The sequence below is a fragment of the Lipotes vexillifer genome, unplaced genomic scaffold, assembly GCF_000442215.2.
Source record: "Lipotes vexillifer unplaced genomic scaffold, Lipotes_vexillifer_v1.1 scaffold432, whole genome shotgun sequence".
Lineage (NCBI taxonomy): Eukaryota > Metazoa > Chordata > Mammalia > Artiodactyla > Lipotidae > Lipotes > Lipotes vexillifer.
The window spans coordinates 222,426-244,404 of NW_006787716.1; positions in this window are offsets into that span (position 1 = coordinate 222,426).

A 21,979-nucleotide genomic window follows, 5' to 3' on the forward strand; every position below is an offset into this window, starting at 1 on the left:
GCTCAGAAAGAGGGTTACCCACATATACCCCAAGGTGAACCCAAAGAATTACTGGAGTTAGGAACAAGGCACTTAATAACCAGTAGTTTGGAGCTAACTCAAATGTTTTAATAAATACTTAAATGGAAGTCATAGAGATCAGCACCCTAGAGCATGGAGAAGACTAGCCTATATGCTTTCCAGAGTAGAAACCACCGTGTGCTCATCCTGACCACCAAAAATCATTTTTATTGGGCTCATGTATACCAACTCAATTATCTATTATTGTCAGCTTAGAGAACTACTGGAGAATCAGTGCCCAGGTATGGAATACTAAAATAAGAAACAGGGGAATGTCAACTGTGCATTCAAATGATGCTCTGCTAGTTAAGAAAGGGAGATTTTTGCAAGGGAAAGGTGTTCTCTATTAAATATGGAAAGCAAGGGAATTCAGAATAGAAAAGCTGACAGAGACAGGGCAGCCTTAATTTACATGTCAGCTATAATATCTGCCTTATAAGACTATTTACTTGGTAACTCAATGACATTCCTTAAACTAGTTACCGTAGCAACTGTCACATGACACATCAGGCTCCAAGACACAGAACATCTTCCTGCAAGAAACAAAAGCACCATCAATGTCTCAGAGGAACATTACCATGTTGAGGAATGCCTGAAGGAAAGGTGTTAGCACTAATTCACTGTGATTTTTTTTAAAATTTCACATTCTGGTAGAGTGTCAACACTGCTTTCAATATTCTTTTCTCTCCCATTTATCACTTCACTGTCTTTTAAGAAAAATGTTAATTACCTAAATATTAACTTTCCGTTAAAGCTGCTAGAAAGCTTCCCACAAATCAATCCCAACCTACCTTAACAATTTGGTTTTCGAAAGAAATCCCTTCAAGAATTCTAGAGTTTAAAGTTTTTTTTACATGATGACATGGATCATTGGTGTCATTGTGACGCTTTGTCAAAATTGTATATATTTTGGTTCCAACCCAGACCAATTAAGTTAGCATATTTGGGGTGAGATGTAGAAATTTGTATTTTTGGACATTTAAACTAGTGGTGTGTTTTTTATGACTTTTATTTCCTTATCTCTGTTTCTTTGCTATGCTTTTCCTCACCTTTAATACCCCTCCTTAACTCCAAACGTATAAATAGCATCAGCATCTCATGTCTTAGTTCAACTGTCACTTTCTCAAAAAATAATTGTCCATTTCTCACCATCAAATTACAAATTCCACTACTTTGTTACTTCTGTAATTTTTTCAAATTCCTACTTTATGTTAAACAGTGTATTAGACACATTTATATATATATATATATATATATATATATATATATATATATATATATATATATATATAAAACTGATCTTCTCTCTCTCTGCACTCCCATTGGACTTTGTATAGCTTTTTATTATAATTTCTTCCACTGCTTAGGCTTCTCTGAGGATAGAGATGATATCTATTCAATGTTTGTGTCCAAGTGTCTGAAACATATAGTTGTCAACAAATGTTTATTTCATTGGCCTAATGAAATTTTTATTAGGCCAAATTTCATTGGCTTAATAAAAATGAAATTTTATTTCATCTCTCTACCCTTTTCTCATACTTATTCCATTTCAACCACAATGACCTTCCTGCTATGCTTTCAACTCAGGGCCTTTGAACTGGCTATTCCTTCTACCTGGAGTCTCTCCTCCCAGAGAGACACAGGGCTCCCTTTCTCACTTGCCTCAAATGTCACCCTCTTACTGAGACCTGCCCTAGCCATTCTACTGCAAACTGAATATACATATTCCATCCTGTTTACTCTGTTTTATCTTTTATTTTTAATATAATTAACTTATTACATAATTTTTTGTTTTCCTTTTCCATCCCACTAGAACATGAGCTCCAAGATCAGAAATTTTTGTCTGTTTTGTACATTGCCATATCCCCAGCACCTAGAACAATATCTTGTACAGATATTTGTTGACTAAATGAAGGAATGAGTGAAAAATTGTTCATCTATTCTTCTTTTCATCCTTCCGTCCAAACACCTCTATTAATTGATGACTGTTAGGCACAATTCTAGTTGCTGGAATCTTCTTAATGAATTTTGAAACCTCAGAACCTCACACAATGATATCCATTCTGGCCATTAAAAATGTGTCCATATGAAACAATTAATCTTGTAAGTTAATAAAGGGCAGGTAGCTATTTTTTAAAACTGAAATATCAAAATTTAGACTATAAACATTTGTATTACTTCAAAAGTGTGTCCTTGAAATCAGTCTTGTGTTGGCACAAACAAAAAAGAAAAATAGAACCCTTTAGATTTTTGTATATCATGAGATTTGCAGGCTTTTAGGCTAAATTAGCTCTGGTTGCCTAAAGGAGGTCTTAGGTAACTGCATCTATCCCCAAGCATTACTGCATCTAATTCCTGATGCCATGCTTTGGGGGAAATATAAAGAAATCAGAGAAATGCAGACAGCTCCTATCTCAATGATAAAATGCATGAGTACCCCAGACTGTGAGACAGAGCAATCGAATTAGAAACATACAGCCTGGAAAACCACAGATTCTTTGAGGGGGAGGTTTCTCCTCTGTAAATATTTAAGGAGATCAACAAAGAGTTAGAGGCTATTATTCTAATTGTGTAATGGAACACTGTTTTAAAAGCACTCTAGCTTTATATATGTGAGAATCTGCGTTAAGTCAGACTGTCTTTGTCTTTTCACTTCTGGGGAAAACTAGAATTGGAAGACAAAAAGAATTTCTCCAAGTCACTGTTTGGCCTAAGTGGATTCTTAACTGATGCTAGTGGGGAGCACGAAGGCCCCGGAATGGGGAGGATCTCTTTGCTGAGTAACTGGGATGGAGAGCGTCCTGCTTTTCTTGGAAACAGTGTAAGGAAATTAAGGAAATGGCAGGCTATGCATGGTGTCATTGTGGGGGACACGGGCACAATAAAAAACATTCAAGTTTTTGAGAAACCACAGTAAACATGGGACTTTATTCTCTTTAGATTGGAAACAGTCTCAAAAATGTATGCACTGAGATCCACTGTCTGTTCCATAACCATTGGCAGGGAAGCTTAAAGGAGCCATTACGTTGCTGTAGAGAGCCAAGGACTAAAAGGCACGAGACCTAGGTCTTTGCCCAGGTGGTATAATGACCTTGTTTTTCAAGCTACAGTAAGTTAACTTCTGTATAATTCACTTTTCTAAGCTACTAAACGAGGTGAGTGGTTACCCCAAATACCTTATAATGTTGATAATAGTGAACAGAGTCTCTTTAAAATGAGAAAGTACATGGGAGAATCAATTTTTTTCCCCCAAATGAAGCATCATTCAAATGCCTATTTAATTAGAGTAGATGTCTACAGCTACCCAGGAGAAACAGACACTTCTCTAAAATCCATCATATCCTGAAGTTCAAATCTCCCAAGAGGCATTCCCCAAAATGACCAATTCATTCTTTAGAAGCAGTCATACTTTCCAGCAGGGGCTGATCTTAAATATGACTATGCATCATGCTGAGTTTAGACAATATGGATAAAGAAAGACTGAGTCTAGGCATGCAGCCAGGTCAAAAGTAGGTGTATATGAGAGAGTAGTAGGAAGGCAAGAGAGGTGGAATATACAGGGATGACTGACAAGTCAGTGGGGAGTCAGGAATTTGAGGACGAGAAATGATGGAAGGATCAGAGGGCATGAGGGACGGAATATAAAAACTGAAGAGTTTTGGGGAGCTGAAACATTTCGCCAACACCTGTGCTATCATGCTAGAGGATGATCATGATAATGGAAACGATGGTTGCTTAGACTTTTCAGGAAAGCTTTATAGGTACCACTTTTCTTTGGGCAGAACTCAGATGTGTTTGATCCCAGCTTTGTTCCTCTCTCCCTCCTTCTTCTATCCAATCTGTGGAGAGGATCTTTCCAAAGGAAGAAATGGCCCCTATTTTCTCAGACGTGCTCAGTGTGGCCACGGCCACAGTCAGAGAAAAGAGAGAGTGAACCTCTCCACTTACAGTAGGACTTCCTCAAATATTCCAGATTAAAGTCCCTAACAAACGGTTGTTTTGGCTCCGTTACATCAATGCCCATATTTGGCTAGTAAGGAAAGAGTTGTTTCAATGTGCCTCAACTTTATTATTTTCTTTGGCTAACTTTCTCACAAATTGTCTAGTCCTAAAGCATAATCATTTCTCCTTTCCAGGATCGTTCCAGGGAGAAGCTGCTCTGATTTAACTCTCTAAGATGTACTATTTTGCCTTTTTCAAGCCACCCAATTTAAGAGTATGACACTTTCAGGTTGATACAGCACCAGAATAAAAATAAGGACACCACTTTGATTTTCCAGTTTTGATTTTTTTTTTTTCCTCAGCCATACCTATAACCGTAGCTATTGAATTATTATCCCCAGGGTACAACCACTTTTTTAGGCCAAGTCTAAATTTTTCATGCACTTTCTACCATATTCTAGTTTTTTTCTGTATGTATTTTCCTCTTTCCTTTGCAATTTTTCGTGAGAGAATCACACTCAGTTATTCTACAGGCATGCACTCGGTCAGCTGAGCTATATGTAGAGGCAAGTCGAAGGAATGCAAGAGATATACAGCACCTATGAGATGCAGAAAAGTCTAAAGGGTCAGATACCTCATCTACTAAGAACTCAAATATCTTGTACACTTATTTGTCAAGTATAACATGAAGCAAGTAAAATAATAGGAAAATTACCAATTATTAAGCACCACATAAGTAATATTTTTGATCATATACAAGGTATTAATGTTCTATCTATCTATGTATCGATCTATCTATGTATCTATCTATCTGTCTATCATCTCTTTATTACTTCATCCCTGAGCTTAAACATCACCTTGGGAGGGAGCAATTTACTATTAGTCCTATTTTATAGATGAAGTGTTGAGACAAACTGCTATTATGTAGCATTCCAATTCCAATTCTAGGAACAAGCTATACCTAGTATATCATACATTACTCTGCAGATATTAATATATGTTTGTAAAATTTCAATTCATTGTATTTATTTAATGCTATTTTTCATTATATCCACAGCTAACTATCTTGGTTTTTCTTATATATAAAATACCGGATGAGTTTAACAATGGGTCCTGTGAAAGAACAAAATAGACCCGTCCATGTTTTCAGAAAATAAAAACATACTCTGTCAAAAAATTATGGCCCTATGCTAACCTCAAAAAGTGCCTATTCTCAAGCAACAAAGTTGATGTCAAATCCCTTTGATATCTGCTTAACTGTGTTTCCTAAACATCTCTGACCCTCTTACGTAAAATTATCCTTTAGCTCATGATTCAGTGATTCTTTATTATCCTGATACATAGGTATTCAAAGTCACTCACCATAAAAGGAGGAAACAAAAACATCCCTCTTTAGAATTATTTAGTCATTTTACTCCTTCTAACAGTTTCCACATACAATATCTTGTTTAAGCTAAAAGAGCAACTATCGGAATAGAAACTATTTCAGTATTTTCACCTTTTTGGGTTTGTTGTTGTTGTTGAAGTTAAAGGATAAAAGCACAGGTGTAACTGCCATCTGTGGCAGATACTCTGGTTTCTTATCAATACTCTTTCCTTCCTTAATATTAAAAGACTAATTTTTAGCTAGGCCCATTGCTGCCCAAGTATAAAAATGGATTCCTCTCTCACTCTTCCTCACAGCTATATGTAGCCATGTGACAAAGATATAAGATGCAGGTGACTTCCTTGAAACCACCCTGAAAGTCAGTGGGGACCTGTCTTTCTTAACTACTTTCTATATCATACTGCCTGGAGGTGGATGAGATGGCTGGAGTTCTAGCAACCATCTTAGGTCACAAAGATTAGAAGCACAGCCTAGAGATGATGGATCAGTGAGCCAGAAAGAGACAGGATTTCTGAAAGAATTGGGAGAGCTGCTTTATCAGCCCTGGACTGCTATTTGGATTTGAATTTTGATGATTAACATACATAAGGCTTCAGCTTCATAACAGCACTGCAAGGTAGGCATTAATATCTCTATTTTACAGAAAAGAATATAAAGTTCCAGGGATTTTAAGTGATTGACAGAAGGACACAACAAAATCCAAGGTTTAGAATCACAATTCCTAGTATAGCTCCAGATGGCTTTCTATTAAATAATGGCTCCTATAAATTTTCCTATTTACCAAACTAGAGGGGACTCTATTTAATTAGATACCCTCAGTTTATGTCAGGTTATGAGAAGAGAATGAATAATTCCACTAACAAGGCCAAACTGAATGATTTTAAGAATTTAGTGGACTTCATTTCATGTCAGCATGCTACTTTCAAGAAACTCTTCTATTACATTTTTTTTTTTTTTTTTTTTTTGCGGTACGGGGGCCTCTCACTGCTGTGGCCTCTCCCGTTGCGGAGCACAGGCTCCAGACGCGCAGGCCCAGAGGCCATGGCTCACGGGCCCAGCCGCTCCGCGGCAAGTGGGATCTTCCCGGACCGGGTCACGAACCCGCGTCCCCTGCATCGGCAGGCGGACTCTCAACCACTGCGCCACCAGGGAAGCCCCCATTATTTTTTTAAAGAGAGAAAAAAGGAGAATAATAAAAAAAAAGAACACTTTTAAAGTATCAAACATTGAACATCCTTAACTACCTGGAAACTTGTAAACCTGGACATAAACAAATAGACAGAGATGCAATATCCTTTACACCAGGAGAAACAGAGTCCCATTTTATTGGTTTTATTGGTTGTGGGAGACATCTTTCTAAAAGTTTAGCAAGTAACAGCTGTTTCAGAAAAATGAAACAAAGAGTGGATTGCAGCCAACGAAGGCTGTCATAGCTACTGATGCTGAAATAACAGTGAGGGTTTTGAATGCAGTTATGAAGCCAAAGAGCAATGATAAAAAATAAAGATAGTAATTTTATCAAGAGCAAGAAAACAGCAGAGGAGAGCATCTTACACTGTTTGAATTATAAATGTTTCTTCCTGGTTTGGATTTGGGTTTTTTTTTTTTTTAGGTGAAATTCTTAGATAATTGCCTTAAGACAATTGCCTTTCTTGGTTTTGCTTCCTAGGCTGTAACTTCTATTTCTTACCCTATTGGTCTGCCAAATTTTGATAGAAAATAGATGATAATGGGACATCTATCTTAACTTCATCAACAATAATATTTCGCATTTATTAAACACCTATGACATCTTAGGAGGTTTGTGTGCATCACCTCCTTTAGTTTTCACAGCCCCCTACAAGAATCATGGTGTGGTTAAGAATCCACAATCACACTGTCTGGTGTAAAACCTAGCCTCTGCCTCCTACTAGTGCTGAGATTTTTTGACAGGTTATTTATCTTTCCTATGCTTCAGTTTTCTTATCCACAAATTGGGAATAAAATTAATATCTACTTACCTAAGTTGTTGACAATTAGGTTAGCTAATAAATACAAAGAATAGACTAGCACCTGAGTATAGTCATATATGTATTTGCTATCACTGTTATTCTTGTGCTCGCATTGTCTTGATCTCCATTTTACTGAGAAGAAAACTGAGGCTCAGAGACCCAATTATTAAGCGGCACAGAGAGAATTCAACCCTAGGGCTACAACCTCGAGTCTTCCATCACTCCAAGACACCCTTTCATGTCTCATTCTAATAGAGTGATCATGTTGAACGTTCAGAAGCAACTTTTCAGAATGTTCATTTCCAAACCATCTCATCCCTGTAAAAGCCACTCATGGCCAACTTGGACATGTGCCCACCCTGCAGGGCGAAGGGTGGCTGACCGTCCTCGCCCTCCCATTACAGCCTTCATTACAACTGAAGGGCAGGGCACAGCTGGCTTCCAGGAGGCTAACTACCTTATTAAAGGGCTATATGATGTGAATCTGAGTTATTTGTGGCTTCCTATCAACCACAAAATGAATACAACTAGTTTTTCATCTTTGGAAAGAAAGCTCTTAGTTGGAAAGGACCAGAGCCCCCTCCTTTTCCTTTGCTTCAATGCCTTCCCCTTTCCTAAAAAAATCCCTCCTAAACTGTCGACCAGCCTCTCTGTCCAAGTAAGGCAATGTTTTCACAAACCACAACCAAGGTGGTTTCAAAATTAGTCATTTGAGATGAACTTCAATAAACTTCTTTCCTTTCTTTCTGCTTTTCAATGTCTACTTAAGAACAAACAGAAACTCAACTCTAATGCTCTTGACAGTTCAAGCCCAATAAAAAGACATTAAAATTCCAATAAGCAATGTCTTTTTACTGCATTTTAGTATTAAAAAAGTAAGTGGTTCGGGGCTTCCCTGGTGGCGCAGTGCTTGAGAGTCCGCCTGCCGATGCAGGAGACGCGGGTTCGTGCCCCGTTTCGGGAAGATCCCACATGCCGCGGAGCGGCTGGGCCCGTGAGCCATGGCCGCTGAGCCTGCGCGTCCGGAGCCTGTGCTCCGCAAATGGGAGAGGCCACAACAGTGAGAGGCCCGCATAACGCAAGAAAAAAAAAAAAAAAAAAAAGAAAGAGGTTCTAAGACCACTGGGGCTGTTAGTACTTCAATGGCTGAATTATCTTAATTGTGACAGAAGTGGTACTAAAGTTTGAAAAAGAGAGAGTGCATATGTGAGAAGGAGGGAAAAGTGCCATCATTATCTTTTGTTTGCATTTCAGTCAACAGCAAACCATTTCCCAGTAAATCAAAACCCAAAGAGATACGGGAGGCAAAATTATACGGCATGTGCTACCCTTGGCTGAGTTGTAGTAAATTTAACTCTGTTGTGCAGAATGCTGCTGTGAAGAACTATGAGTCCACTTGATTCCAATTTCATCAAATTGAAGTTCCAAGCTGGCCCATATTGAGGCTGAGGGACACTGCATCACAATGCATGAGACATATTTTTCTGTTTGGCAGAAAGCTCTTTGGATTCTTGTTGCCCAAATCTGTGTTCAAAAGATATCTGATTGTCCTGGGGAGGTGTGAAGCTAGGATGAACTTTGTTCAAGCTGGAGGAACTGCCCCTAGGAGAATCACTTACCCAAAGGGAAAGGAAAAGAAGATTGTGGAAGAAATAACAGTGTCTAGAAGTATAATTTTATCAAGTGTTTCCTAAACTAATTAGGTTTATCTCCAATAATAAATTATCCCCCTTTTCATACTGAAATCTTAAACAAAATCTCTTGCCTCATCTTCTTCAACAATTTATCTATAGCACTGATTTTTTTCTCCTTACTGCAAACTGCTAAAAAGAATTGTCTGTCCTAACAGCTTGCACGTCTCTTCTCTCTATTCTCTGGGACCCACCCCTAAGAGGCCTTTGCCCTCTGATTACATGCAAATAAGTCAACAAATCACCATCGATCTCCATTGTGAAGTGCCTAATGATCATTGCTCAGTCCTCAGCTTACTTGACCTATTATCAACTCTTTGAGAGAATTAATCCCTCCCTCTTTCTTGGAAGGTGTTCTTCTCTTGGCTTCCAAGATGGTCCTTTCTATTGAAAATCATCCTATCACAAATGCCACTCCCTCTCAGTAGCTGAGTCCGTCTGCCCCATTGTCCCAATCTGTGTCTAATCCAGTATTTCAGGATCCACCCACAGATCTCTTTTCTTCTTTGTCTTATACTTACTCCCTAGATGTTTTCATTTAATCATGTGGCTTTAAGTTCCACCCATAGACTGATGACCAAATTTGCAACTCTAGTCTCAATATGTCTCCTGAAATCCAGACTTGTTTTTCAATAACTTCAATTAAAAGCCTAATAAGTATCTAAAAATGAAAGGTTCCTAAATACACACTTAAAACCCACCTGCTTTCAACTCAAGATGCAGTCTTCTCCATGTCATTAACTGGCAATTCTATCCTACCCAACCAAAACCTTGCTTCAGCCTTTACTTTGCTTTCTCACATTCCTCTTCCAATCCATCAGCAAATACTATTGGTTTTGCTCTCAAAATATATTCTGAACCTGCCCACTTCTTACTATCGCCACTGCTACCTCCCTGGTCCAAGGTACTGTCTTCTCATGTTTGAATTCTTGCAAGAGACTTCTAACCATTCTCTTTATTTTCACCTAGGTTTTATTCAACATGTAGATATCAGAGTAATTCTTCGAAAACCTAAGTCAGATCAACTTACTCCTCTCTTCAAATCTCATCTATGCCTTCCTGTCCTATTCAGAGTGAAATCCAGATAACTCATTATGACTTACAGCATCTTACTACCTCTTTCATTGCTTCTGCTTCTATTAGCTTCCAAGCTCCACATATTAGATCCACACCAAGCTCACTGCTGTTCCTTAAGCAGCCCCAGCAGGTTCTCTTCTCGCGGACTTTGTACTTGCTGTTCTCACTGCATAGAATGTTCCGTCCTCCGAACACTCCTTCTCATGCTTCCATTAGACCTCTGTTCAAATGTTTCTTTATCAGAAGAGCTTCCAGTGATTCACAGGAAATAGCATCCCTAGCCCCATCAGTACTAGTCCCCGATCCTGCTTTACTTTTCTTTACCAAATAGTTTGCATTTATTTGTCACTAGTTCTCTTCCCTGATTAAACTTGAACATAATGTGCATTTTCTTTTGTTCACACCTATATCTTGAATGAATAGAATAGTTCCTGGCCTATGGAAGATTTTTAATATGTTCCAGAACTACCTGAATAGTTTATTCACAACAAGTAGAATCAACAAAACTGAACTGTCCTCACCTGATTTAGAAGAATATCTAAAAAGGTATTAAGAATGACAGAGTTTGGGGGCCTCTTGACTTTCAAATACATAAAATGTGTGTTGCAATCTCAGAATAGAGAACAGGGTCACACCAATTACACCTTGTGACACTACCTTATGACACTCTGTAAAGGTCATGCATACTTGAAATAAAATTTTCCTTGACAATAGAAAGTAAGTCCTGGTATAATAATTAAGAAATATTGATTTAGGACATCTGATGGCTCAATCTTTCTGAGATACAGGGACAGAGAGCCAAGAATCACAGGCTTGTAATTACTTGGCATCTTTTTAGCTTGTCTGAATCCATCTTTAGCTTGTGTGAATCCATAGGGCACATGCTCAGTACATCTGGCTGAGTGTTCCGGTCTCAATGATGTTTCCCCATAACTGTTAACATAAAACCACCTCAAATTAATACCTCTGCTAAATTAAACTTGACGTGGTTCAAAATGCAAGCCAATGCGTTTTCAATTCTGCAATCACTCATCAACCTCATTTTATTAATTCTAGAGACAGAAGAAGCTTAAAATGTATTAACTTCGTTAAACAAAATCTGATTTCATGACTCAAATGTCAGTTTTCACAGTTCAGCAAATGCATTTAAATATTCTATAGCATTTTCTATAATACGTTATAGCCATTTACAGAGTATTTTCCTTGACTTTGTTTTTTCTTTATAAGATAGAGCTGGAAAAATGTGCCAAATTTTATCCACTTTTATTATACTTATTAGTTCTTATCTTCACCGTAGATTTAACCAAAAAAAAAAAAAAAAAGAAAGAAAGAAAGAAAGAAAAGAAAAAAAGAAACCAAACAATTTTTTAAAAGCAGCAAGATCATTTAGTATTCATTTCACAAATGCATTTCAGTTACCCTTTGAACAGCAACTTGACATATCACCACCTTAGAATTCAAAATGTCTTAGGGGAACATTTCAGCTGCACCATTAAGAAGAAGGTTTCATTTCATAAGATGCAACAAACAAGGACACACGCGAAATATGTCACAACATGAACTCCCTTCTAAACCTCATCACCAATATCTAATTCTTTTTTCGTACAGCTTACTGCCTGCACCTACCACCCGAGACCCTGATTGTTATACATATCTTTCTCCCACAAGTTACCCATTCTTTGCTTTCCTACTTGTGATGTCCTCATATGTCCCTGTACAAAAAGTGGGTTGCCCGTGAACACTGAAATATCTGTGCTGTTTCTCCTTGCTTATCACTTATTTCTCCTTTTGTATTATTCCAAGTCACTTAACACTTAGAGCCTGATATAAGTATTTTTGGAAACAATATCCTCAGTAATATATAGCCAAATGTGCATGATCACATTTTGTAGGGAGCAGTTAAGGATTGTGAAACAGCCTGAATAATTTAGAGCTAACCCTACCAGAACTGACTGACAAAAATGAGTATTAATTATCATGCCCTGGCTCCTTACTACAGCTGAGTTTAATTTCCATGCCCTTCACATTACCAAAATAACACAAAAATGAGTACACGCTTGTGGCCTTACCATATGATGATAAAGCCTAAGCATTTGAACAAACATTGTGTGCTGTTATGCCATTTGGCTAAGTTAACATAAGCATTATATTTATTGGGAATCATGTGATAATTATGACCATCACAGAGCAACATAGAAAAATGCTTGGTATAAATTTTTTAAATGTATAAATGCTTTGGGTATAGGCATTCCATGTGTTTATGGAAAGGGATTGCAAAAGAATACAAAGAAATGAAAATAATGTTTCTTTTAGGGTTGTAGGATGTCAAAGAAAAATTACACTGAATTGAGTTAAACAGGCAAGGAAGATTTTATTCAAAACTATTATAACAGAGGAGAGATACTGTTGTAATGGCTGGTGCTAGAGGTGGGGGGAAGGGTGGCACAAATTGAACTCAACTCCATTGAAACCAAAGGCAGAAGAGTTTTAAGCACTTGGGTAAGCTCGTGGAAAAGTACAGGAGGACATTAGTAAGGAGGTTGGAAACTTTTTGTTTATTTGTTTGTTTTTAATTTAAAAGATTTAATGCAGTTCATTGCCATATGACCCTGCAATCCCACTCCTGGGCATATATCCAAAGAAAAGCATGATCCGAAAGGATACATGCACCCCAATGTTCACTGCAGCACTCTTTGCAGACAAGACATGGAAGCAACCTAAATGTCCATCGACAGAGGAATGGATAAAGAAGATGTGGTACATGTATACAATGGAATATTACTCAGCCATAAAAAAAGAATGAAATAAAGCCATTTGCAGCAACATGGATGGACCTAGAGATTGTCACACTGAGTGAAGTCAGTCAGACAGAGAAAGAGAAATATTGTATGAAACCACGTATATGTGAATGTAAAAAGAAATGATACAAATGAACATATTTACAAAACAGAAACAGACTCATAGACTCAGAGAACGAATTTATGGTTACCAGGGAGGTGGGGGTGGGGAAGGTGGAGGGAAGGGATAGTTAGGGAGTTTGGGATTGACATGTACACACTGCTATATTTAAAAAGGATAACCAAAAAAAAAAAAAAAATGGATAACAAACAAGGACCTACTGTATAGCACAAGGAACTCTGCTCAACGCTATGTGGCAGCCTGGATGGGAGGGGAGTCTGGGGGAGAATGGATACATGTATATGTATGGCTGAGTCGCTTTGCTGTGCACCTGAAACTATCACAACATCGTTAACAGGATATATTCCAATATAAAATAAAAAGCTAAAAACAAAAAAGATTTAATGCAGTTCAAGTAAGTGTGCCTGGTTCATTTCAGCTCCTTTGCTGACAAACCTGAGAGCAGTTACTGCTTCAGTTTCTCTTTGTCTGAGATAACCAAGTTATAAAGTTATCTGCTGCATCAAATTTTAAGCTTTACACTGTACTTATTATTATTATCCTTATTCTTATTAGTGGGGAGGTTGTATGATTGGGGCATGTATGTTTGCCAATTCCACTAACTGAAGTTAAGCTCCTACCCTTCCACAGAAACTGGGAGACTGGGGCCTTATCTTTCTCTGTGTTGACATTTCAAAGGGATGACCCCAGGTCCTTGGAAAGACATTTCTGGGTTGTAAAACTGGCAAGAGGCTGGGAGGAGATTTACGTCCCTAGGGGCAGACAAAGAATTTATAATTGCAAATTTTCTAAAGTAAATGCTCAAAGGGAGCATACAGCCAGGAGGAAACCAGCTTAAAATTTAGTCAAATTCAGGGGAACAGTACACATTTACGGTCAAGAACACAGGTGGAGTTTTTTTTACTGTCTTTATTTTTGTAACATGATATTATTTCTATAATTAAAATCTAAAATGAGGCAAGAAAAATTGCCTCATTTAGTAAATTCTGAACTTCTCAAAACGTTCTTTTGAGCAAAAGAGTCAAGCCAATCTCTTATGTGCCTATTTCTCAATTGAATTTTACTTTGTAAAGTTGGTAAGTGTAATAGTCCTTGTGGAGAGCAGCTTTCAAGACTCCAAAGAAACAAATCTAAGGATTTACAGTGTCCCCACTTTTAGTTTTCTAATTCCTCAGGAAGTGAAATATCAGACGCAGGATGGGTCTGTGGTACATTTTGATCATTAAAATCAAGAAAGGGGACCAAAGAAATCTCTTACTTAGCTCCTTTTTACTTCTTTCAATTATCTTTCCCACTAAAATTTCAGTTTTCATTGAGCAAACTCTAAGTAGCTCCTGCCACCCTAAGTTAACTATAAGTATTTAAACACTTACTTTTTATGTTAACATCGTTATTGGGGTGTAATTGCTTTACAATGGTGTGTTAGCTTCTGCTGTATCACAAAGTGAATCAGCTATATGTATACATATATCCCCATATCCCCTCCCTCTTGCCTCTCCCTCCCACCCTCCCTATCCCACCCCTCAAGGTGGTCACAAAGCAACAAGCTGATCTCCCTGTGCTATGTGGCTGCTTCCCACTAGCTATCTATTTTACATTTGGTAGAGTATATATGTCCACGCCACTCTCTCACTTCGTCCCAGCTTACCCTTCCCCCTCCCCGTGTCCTCAAGTCCATTCTCTACGTCTGCGTCTTTATTCCTGTCCTGCCCCTAGGTTATTCAGAACCATTTTTTTCTTTTATATTCCATATATATGTGTTAGCATATGGATTTTTCTCTTTCTGACTTACTTCATTCTGTATGACAGACTCTTAGGTCCATCCACCTCACTACAAATAACTCAATTTAGTTTCTTTTTGTGGCTGAGCAATATTCCATTGTATATGTGTGCCACATCTTCTTTATCCATTCATCTGTCACTGGACACTTAGGTTGCTTCCATGTCCCGACTATTGTAAATAAAGCTGCAATGAACATTGTGGTACATGACTCTTTTTGAATCGTGCTTTCCTCAGGGTATATGGCCAGTAGTGGGATTGCTGGGTCATATGGTAGTTCTATTTTTAGTTTTTTAAGGAAACTCCATACTGTTCTCCATAGTGGCTGAATCAATTTACATTCCCACCAACAGTGCAAGAGGGTTCCCTTTACTCCACACCCTCTCTGGCATTTACTGTATGTAGATTTTTTGATGATGGCCAGTCTGACCAGTGTTAGATGATAACTCATTGTAGTTTTTTTGTTCTTTTGGTTTTTTTTTTTTTTTTGGCGGTACGCGGGCCTCTCACTGTTGTGGCCTCTCCCGTGGCAGAGCACAGGCTCTGGACGTGCAGGCTCAGTGGCCATGGCTCACGGGCCTAGCCGCTCCGCGGCATGTGGGATCTTCCCGGACTGGGGCACGAACCCGTGTCCCCTACATCAGCAGGTGGACTCTCAACCACTGCACCACCAGGGAAGCCCTCATTGTAGTTTTGATTTGCATTTCTCTAATGATTAGTGATGTTGAGCATCCTTTCATGTGTTTGTTGGCAATCTGTGTATCTTCTTTGGAGAAATGTCTATTTAGGTCTTCTGCCCATTTTTGGATTGGGTTGCTGTTTTGATAATGAGCTGCGTGAGCTGCCTGTATATTTGGGAGATTAATCCTGTCAGTTGCTTCATTTGCAAATATTTTCTCCCACTCTGAGGGTTTTCTTTTTGTCTTTTTTATGGTTTCCTTTGCTGTGCAAAAGATTTTAAGTTTCATTAGGTCCCATTTGTTTATTTTTGTTTTTATTTCTATTTCTTTAGGAGGTGGGTCGAAAAGGATCTTGCTGTGATTTTTGTCAAAGAGTGTTCTGCTTATGTTTTCCTCTAAGAGTTTTATAGTGACTGGCCTTACATTTAGGTCTTTAATCCATTTTGAGTTTTTTTCTGTGTATGGTGTGAGGGAGTGTTCTAATTTCATTCTTTTACATAAAGCTGTCGAGTTTTCCCAGCACCATTTATTGAAGAGGCTGTCTTTTCTCCATTGTATATTCTTGCCTCGTTAATCAAAGATAAGGTGATCATATGTGCATAGGTTTATCTCTGGGCTCTCTACCTGTTCCACTGATCTATATTTCTGTTTTTGTGCCAGTACCATATTGTCTTGATTACTGTAGCTTTATAGTACAGTCTGAAGTCAGGGAGCCTGATTCCTCTAGCTCCGTTTCTCTTTCTCAAGTTTGCTTTGGCTATTTGGAGTCTTTGTATTTCCATTCAAATTGTGAAATGTTTTGTTCTAGTTCTGTGAACAATGCAATTAGTAGTTTGATAGGGATCGCACTGAATCTGTGGATTGCTTTGGGTAGTACAGTCATTTTCACAATGTTGATTCTTCCAATCCAAGGACATGGTGTATCTCTCCATCTGTTTGTATCATCTTTAATTTCTTTCATCAGTGTCATATAGTTTTCTGCATATAGGTCTTTTGTCTCCTTAGGTAGGTTTATTCCTAGGTATTTTATTCTTTTTGTTGCAATGGTAAATGTGAGTGTTTCCTTAATTTCTCTTTCAGATTTTTCATGATTAGTGTATAGGAATGGAAGAGATTTCTGTGCATTAACTTTGTATCCTGATACTTTACCAAATTCATTGATTAGCTCTAGTAGTTCTCTGGTAGCATCTATAGGATTCTCTATGTATAGTATCATGTCATCTGCAAACAGTGACAGCCTTACTTCTTATTTTATGATCTGAATTCCTTTTATTTCTCTTTTGTCACTGATTGCTGTGGCTAAAACTTCCAAAACTATGTTGAATAATAGTGATGAGCGTGGGAAAACTTGTCTTTCTCCTGATCTTAGTGGAAATGGTTTCAGTTCTTCACCATTGAGAACGATGTTGGCTGTGGGTTTGTCATATATGGCCTTTATTATGTTGAGGTAAGTTCCCTCTATGCCTACTTTCTGGAGGGTTTTTATCATAAATGGGTGTTGAGTTTTGTCAAAAGCATTTTTCTGCATCTATTGAGATGATCATATGGTTTTTATTCTTCAATTTGTTAATATGGTGCATCACATTGATTGATTTGTGTATATTGAAGCATCCTTGCATCCCTGGGATAAACCCCACTTGATCATGGTGTATGATCCTTTTAATGTGCTGTTGGATTCTGTTTGCTAGTATTTTGTTGAGGATTTTTGCATCTATGTTCATCAGTGATATTGGCCTGTAGTTTTCTTTCTTTGTGACATCTCTGTCTGGTTTGGTGTCAGGGTGGTGGTGGCCGCATAGAATGAGTTTGGGAGTGTTCCTCCCTCTGCTGTATTTTGGAAGAGTTTGAGAAGGATAGGTGTTAGCTCTTCTCTAAATGTTTGATAGAATATTTCCTGTGAAGCCATCTCTTCCTGGGATTTTGTTAGTAGAAAGATTTTTAATCACCGTCTCAATTTCAGTGCCTGTGATTAGTCTGTTTATATTTTCTATTTCTTCCTGGTTCAGTCTCAGAAGATTGTGCTTTTCTAACCATTTGTCCATTTCATCCAGGTTGTCCATTTTATTGGCATAGAGTTGCTTGTAGTAGTCTCCATGATCCTCTGTATTTCTGCAGTGTCAGTTGTTACGTCTCCTTTTTCATTTCTCATTCTATTGATTTCAGTCTTCTCCCTTATTTTCTCGATGAGTCTGGCTAATGGTTTATCAATTTTGTTTATCTTCTCAAAGAACCAGCTTTTAGTTTTATTGATCTTTGCTATCATTTCCTTCATTTCTTTTTCATTTATTTCAGATCTGGTTGTTATGATTTCTTTCCTTCTGCTGACTTTGGGATATGTTTGTTCTTCTTTCTCTAATTGCTTTAGATGTAAGGTTAGGTTGTTTACTTGAGATTTTTCTTTTTCTTGAGGTAGGATTGTTTTGCTATATACTCCCCTCTTAGAACTGCTTTTGCTGAATCCCATAGGTTTTGGGTTTTCATTGTTTTCACTGTCATTTGTTTCTAGGTATTTTTTGATTTCCCCTTTGATTTCTTCAGTTATCTCTTGGTTATTTAGTAGTGTATTGTTTAGCCTCCATGTGTTTGTATATTTTACAGATTTCCTCTTGGAATTGATATCTAGTCTCATAGTGTTGTGGTCGAAAAAGATACTTGGTACAATTTCAATTTTCTTAAATTTACCGAGGCTTGATTTGTGACCCAAGATATGATCTATCCTGGAGAATGTTCTAGGAGCACTTGAGAAGAAAGTGTATTCTGTTGTTTTTGGATGGAATGCCCTATCAATATCAATTAAGTCCATCTTATTTGATGTATCATTTAAAGCTTCTGTTTCCTTATTTATTTTCATTTTGGATGATCTGTCCATTGCGGTGAAAGTGGGGTGTTAAAGTCTCCTACTATGACTACATTCCTGTTGATTTCCCCTTTTACGGCTGTTAGCATTTGCCTTAGGTATTGAGGTGCTCCTCTGTTGGGTGCATACATATTTACAATTGTTATATCTTTTTTTGGATTGATCCCTTGATCATTATGTAGTGTTCTCCTTTGTCTCTTGTAATAGTCTTTATTTTAATGTCTATTTTGGCTGATATGAGAATTGCTACTCCAGCTTTCTTTTGATTTCCATTTGCATGGAATATCTTTTTCCATCCCCTCACTTTCAGTCTGTATGTGTCCCTAGGTCTAAACTGGGTCTCTTGTAGACAGCATATATAAAGGTTTTGTTTTTGTATCCATTCAGCCAGTCTATGTCGTTTGTTTGGAGCATTTAATCCATTTACATTTAAGGTAATTATCGATATGTATGTTCCTATTACCATTTTCTTAATTGTTGTTGGTTTGTTATTGTAAGTCTTTTCCTTCTCTTGTGTTTCTCTTGTGTTTCTTTCTCTTGTGTTTCCTGCCTAGAGACTTTCCTTTTGCATTTGTTTTAAAGCTGGTTTGTTGGTACTCAATTCTCTTAGATTTTGCTTGTCAGTAAAGATTTTAACTTCTCTGTCGAATCTGAATGAGATCCATGCTGGGTACAGTAATGTTGGTTGTAGGTTTTTCCCTTTCGTCACTTTAAATATGTCCTGCCACTCCCTTCTGGCTTGCAGAGTTTCTGCTGAAAGATCAGCTGCTAACCTTATGGGGTTTCCCTTGTATGTTATTTGTTAATTTTCCCTTGCTGCTTTTAATATATTTTCTTTGTATTTAATTTTTGATAGTTTGATTAATATGTGTCTGGCATATCTCTCCTTGGATTTATCCTGTATGGGACTCTCTGCACTTCCTGGACTTGATTGACTATTTCCTTTCCCATATTGGGGAAGTTTTCAACTATAATCTCTTCAAATATCTTCTCAGTCCCTTTCTTTTTCTCTTCTTCTTCTGGAACCCCTATAATTCGAATGTTGGTGCATTTAATGTTGTCCCAGAGGTCTCTGAGACTGTCCTCAATTCTTTTCATTCTGTTTTCTGTATTCTGCTCTTTGGTAGTTATTTACACTATTTTATCTTCCAGGTCACTTATCCGTTCTTCTGCCTCAGTTATTCTGCTATTGATTCCTTCTAGAGAATTTTTAATTTCCTTTATTGTGTTCTTCATCACTGTTTGTTTGCTCTTTAGTTCTTCTAGGTCCTTGATAACGTTTCTTGTATTTTCTCCATTCTATTTCCAAGATTTTGGATCATCTTTACTATCATTATTCTGAATTCTTTTTCAGGTAGACTGCCTATTTCCTCTTCATTTGTTTGGTCTGGTGGGTTTTTACCTTGCTCCTTCATCTGCTGTGTGTTTCTCTGTCTTACCATTTTGCTTATCTTACTGTGTTTTGGGGTCTCCTTTTCACAGGCTGCAGGTCCATAGTTCCCATTGTTTTTGGTGTCTGCCCCCAGTGGTTAATATTGGTTCAGTGGATTGTGTAGGCTTCCTGGTGGAGGGGACTGGTGCCTGTGTTCTGGTGGGTGGTACTGGATCTTGTCTTTCTGGTCAAGAGGACTGCATCTGGTGGTGTGTTTTGGGGTGTCTGTGAGCTTATTATTATTTTAGGCAGCCTCTCTGCTAATGGGTGGGGTTGTGCTCCTGTCTTGCTAGTTCTTTGGCATAGGGTGTCCAGCACTGGAGCTTGCTGGTCATTGATTAGAGCTGGGTCTTAGCGTTGAGATTGAGATCTCTGGGAGAGCTCTCACTGATTGATATTACGTGGGGCCGGGAGGTCTCTGGTGGTCCAGTATCCTGGACTCAGCTCTCCCACCTCAGTGGCTCAGGCCTGACACCTGGCTGGAGCACCAAGACGCTATCAGCCACCTGGTGAATAGTCCTCAGCACTTGAGTCCTGATCCATCTTCAGGTTCATACAACTGTTCCCAGGAGACTGGCTCCCTTAATTTGTGTGTTGTGTATTCTATCTAGGCTTCGAATTCAAAGTCCCCATCACCTTCCTAAACTGTCTCCAAGCAGTTCTGGATCTAAGAGCTAAACACTTACTTTTGAATAACATTTTACACAAGTTCAAATTTACCCAAATTGTGTGTATGGCAGTGTCGTAGAAGTAGTACCTGTTTGTCCAGGGACATTTATGCTAATCTGCATTTCACCTTCCATGAACCAACCGATGTGATAATAGCATGAAAGTCTTGGCCAAGGAATAAAGAAGGCTGGCTTCCCGTCCCAGCTCCACTATGAAATAGGTATATAACACTGACCAAATCTTGCCATGTCTCTGGCCAAACATCATAGGTACAAATCAGTAAAATGAAGGATTAAGCTTCAGAATTGCTAAGATCTCCTTCATCCTTAATATCTCATGATTCTAAGATTCTATTATCTCACCAGATCACTGTGAGACAGAAGTTAATGTTCGTTCAACTTTGGGGGAAAATATACAACTGTGTATCCCATGTGACGCAAAAGAATAATGTTAGCAGGCGGTTTTAGAATAAGGATCTATCATCCCAGGAAAAGCACTCCTTAGAGAACCAGCCACAGGGTCATCTTATTTTTCCTAAACTCCTTCTATGGGGAGTTTATAGACATGATCATGTTGGTAAGCCTCAACTCACATTAACAGCTGAGTTTTTAAGTGTCAATTTAATTTGTTGCTATAAGGGCCACACAGTTTCCATGGTATTAAAAAAAAAAACCTGAAACCTTATGAGATATTCACTAGTGTCCATTTATTGCAATAATAAATAATGAGGGAAGTTACTATGTTTATTAATCCTTTATAGTAGTATTTTAAGCATTTTGATGAAATCATGCATTTGAGAAAGAAATGCAGTGCATGGGAAACATATTACTTATTTAGGTGGTATATAACACCTGGTTTGCATATAAATGAAGAACCCCGTCACAATAAATCCACAACTCTCCCAGATTCCCTCATTCCATAGCGTGGAATCACTGGTCTACATGCATTGGACAGACCTGAGGTTGACTTCTGGAGCAGAAGATGTTTTCAGAGTCTAGTCTTGAAATTCTAAGTAGCTTAAACCACAGTTAAAATCTGAGCAAATTTAAATGCAATTGCCAAACCCTAATAAAAGGAATCATTCATCTAAAAAAAAATCTTTTGTGAAATACGCAAGATTCAGAATTGTTCAAATGACAGAAATCATAGCTTATGTGTTGTGCTCTTAGCAGGTTACCCAAGAGAACCATGTTGCCCTTCAGACATTTGTGTAACTAACCACTTAGTGTCTATTTAGATAAAGGAAGGAACTGATAGCTATGAGCATGCATGGTGGACAGTTAACAGAATCTACAATTCATCATTTTTTAATCTTCTATTTCCTTTAAGACCATCTTCATCCAAGAAACCATGCCTAAGAATTCTGGTGTGGGGCTGTTTGGAAAGGCCACTACTGAACCTGCTTTAGAAAACATTAAAAATGCCACATGCTCCATGGCATAGAACTGTTTTTTTCAAAATGCCATGCTCATTGGGAATGGCATGGCCTCTTTC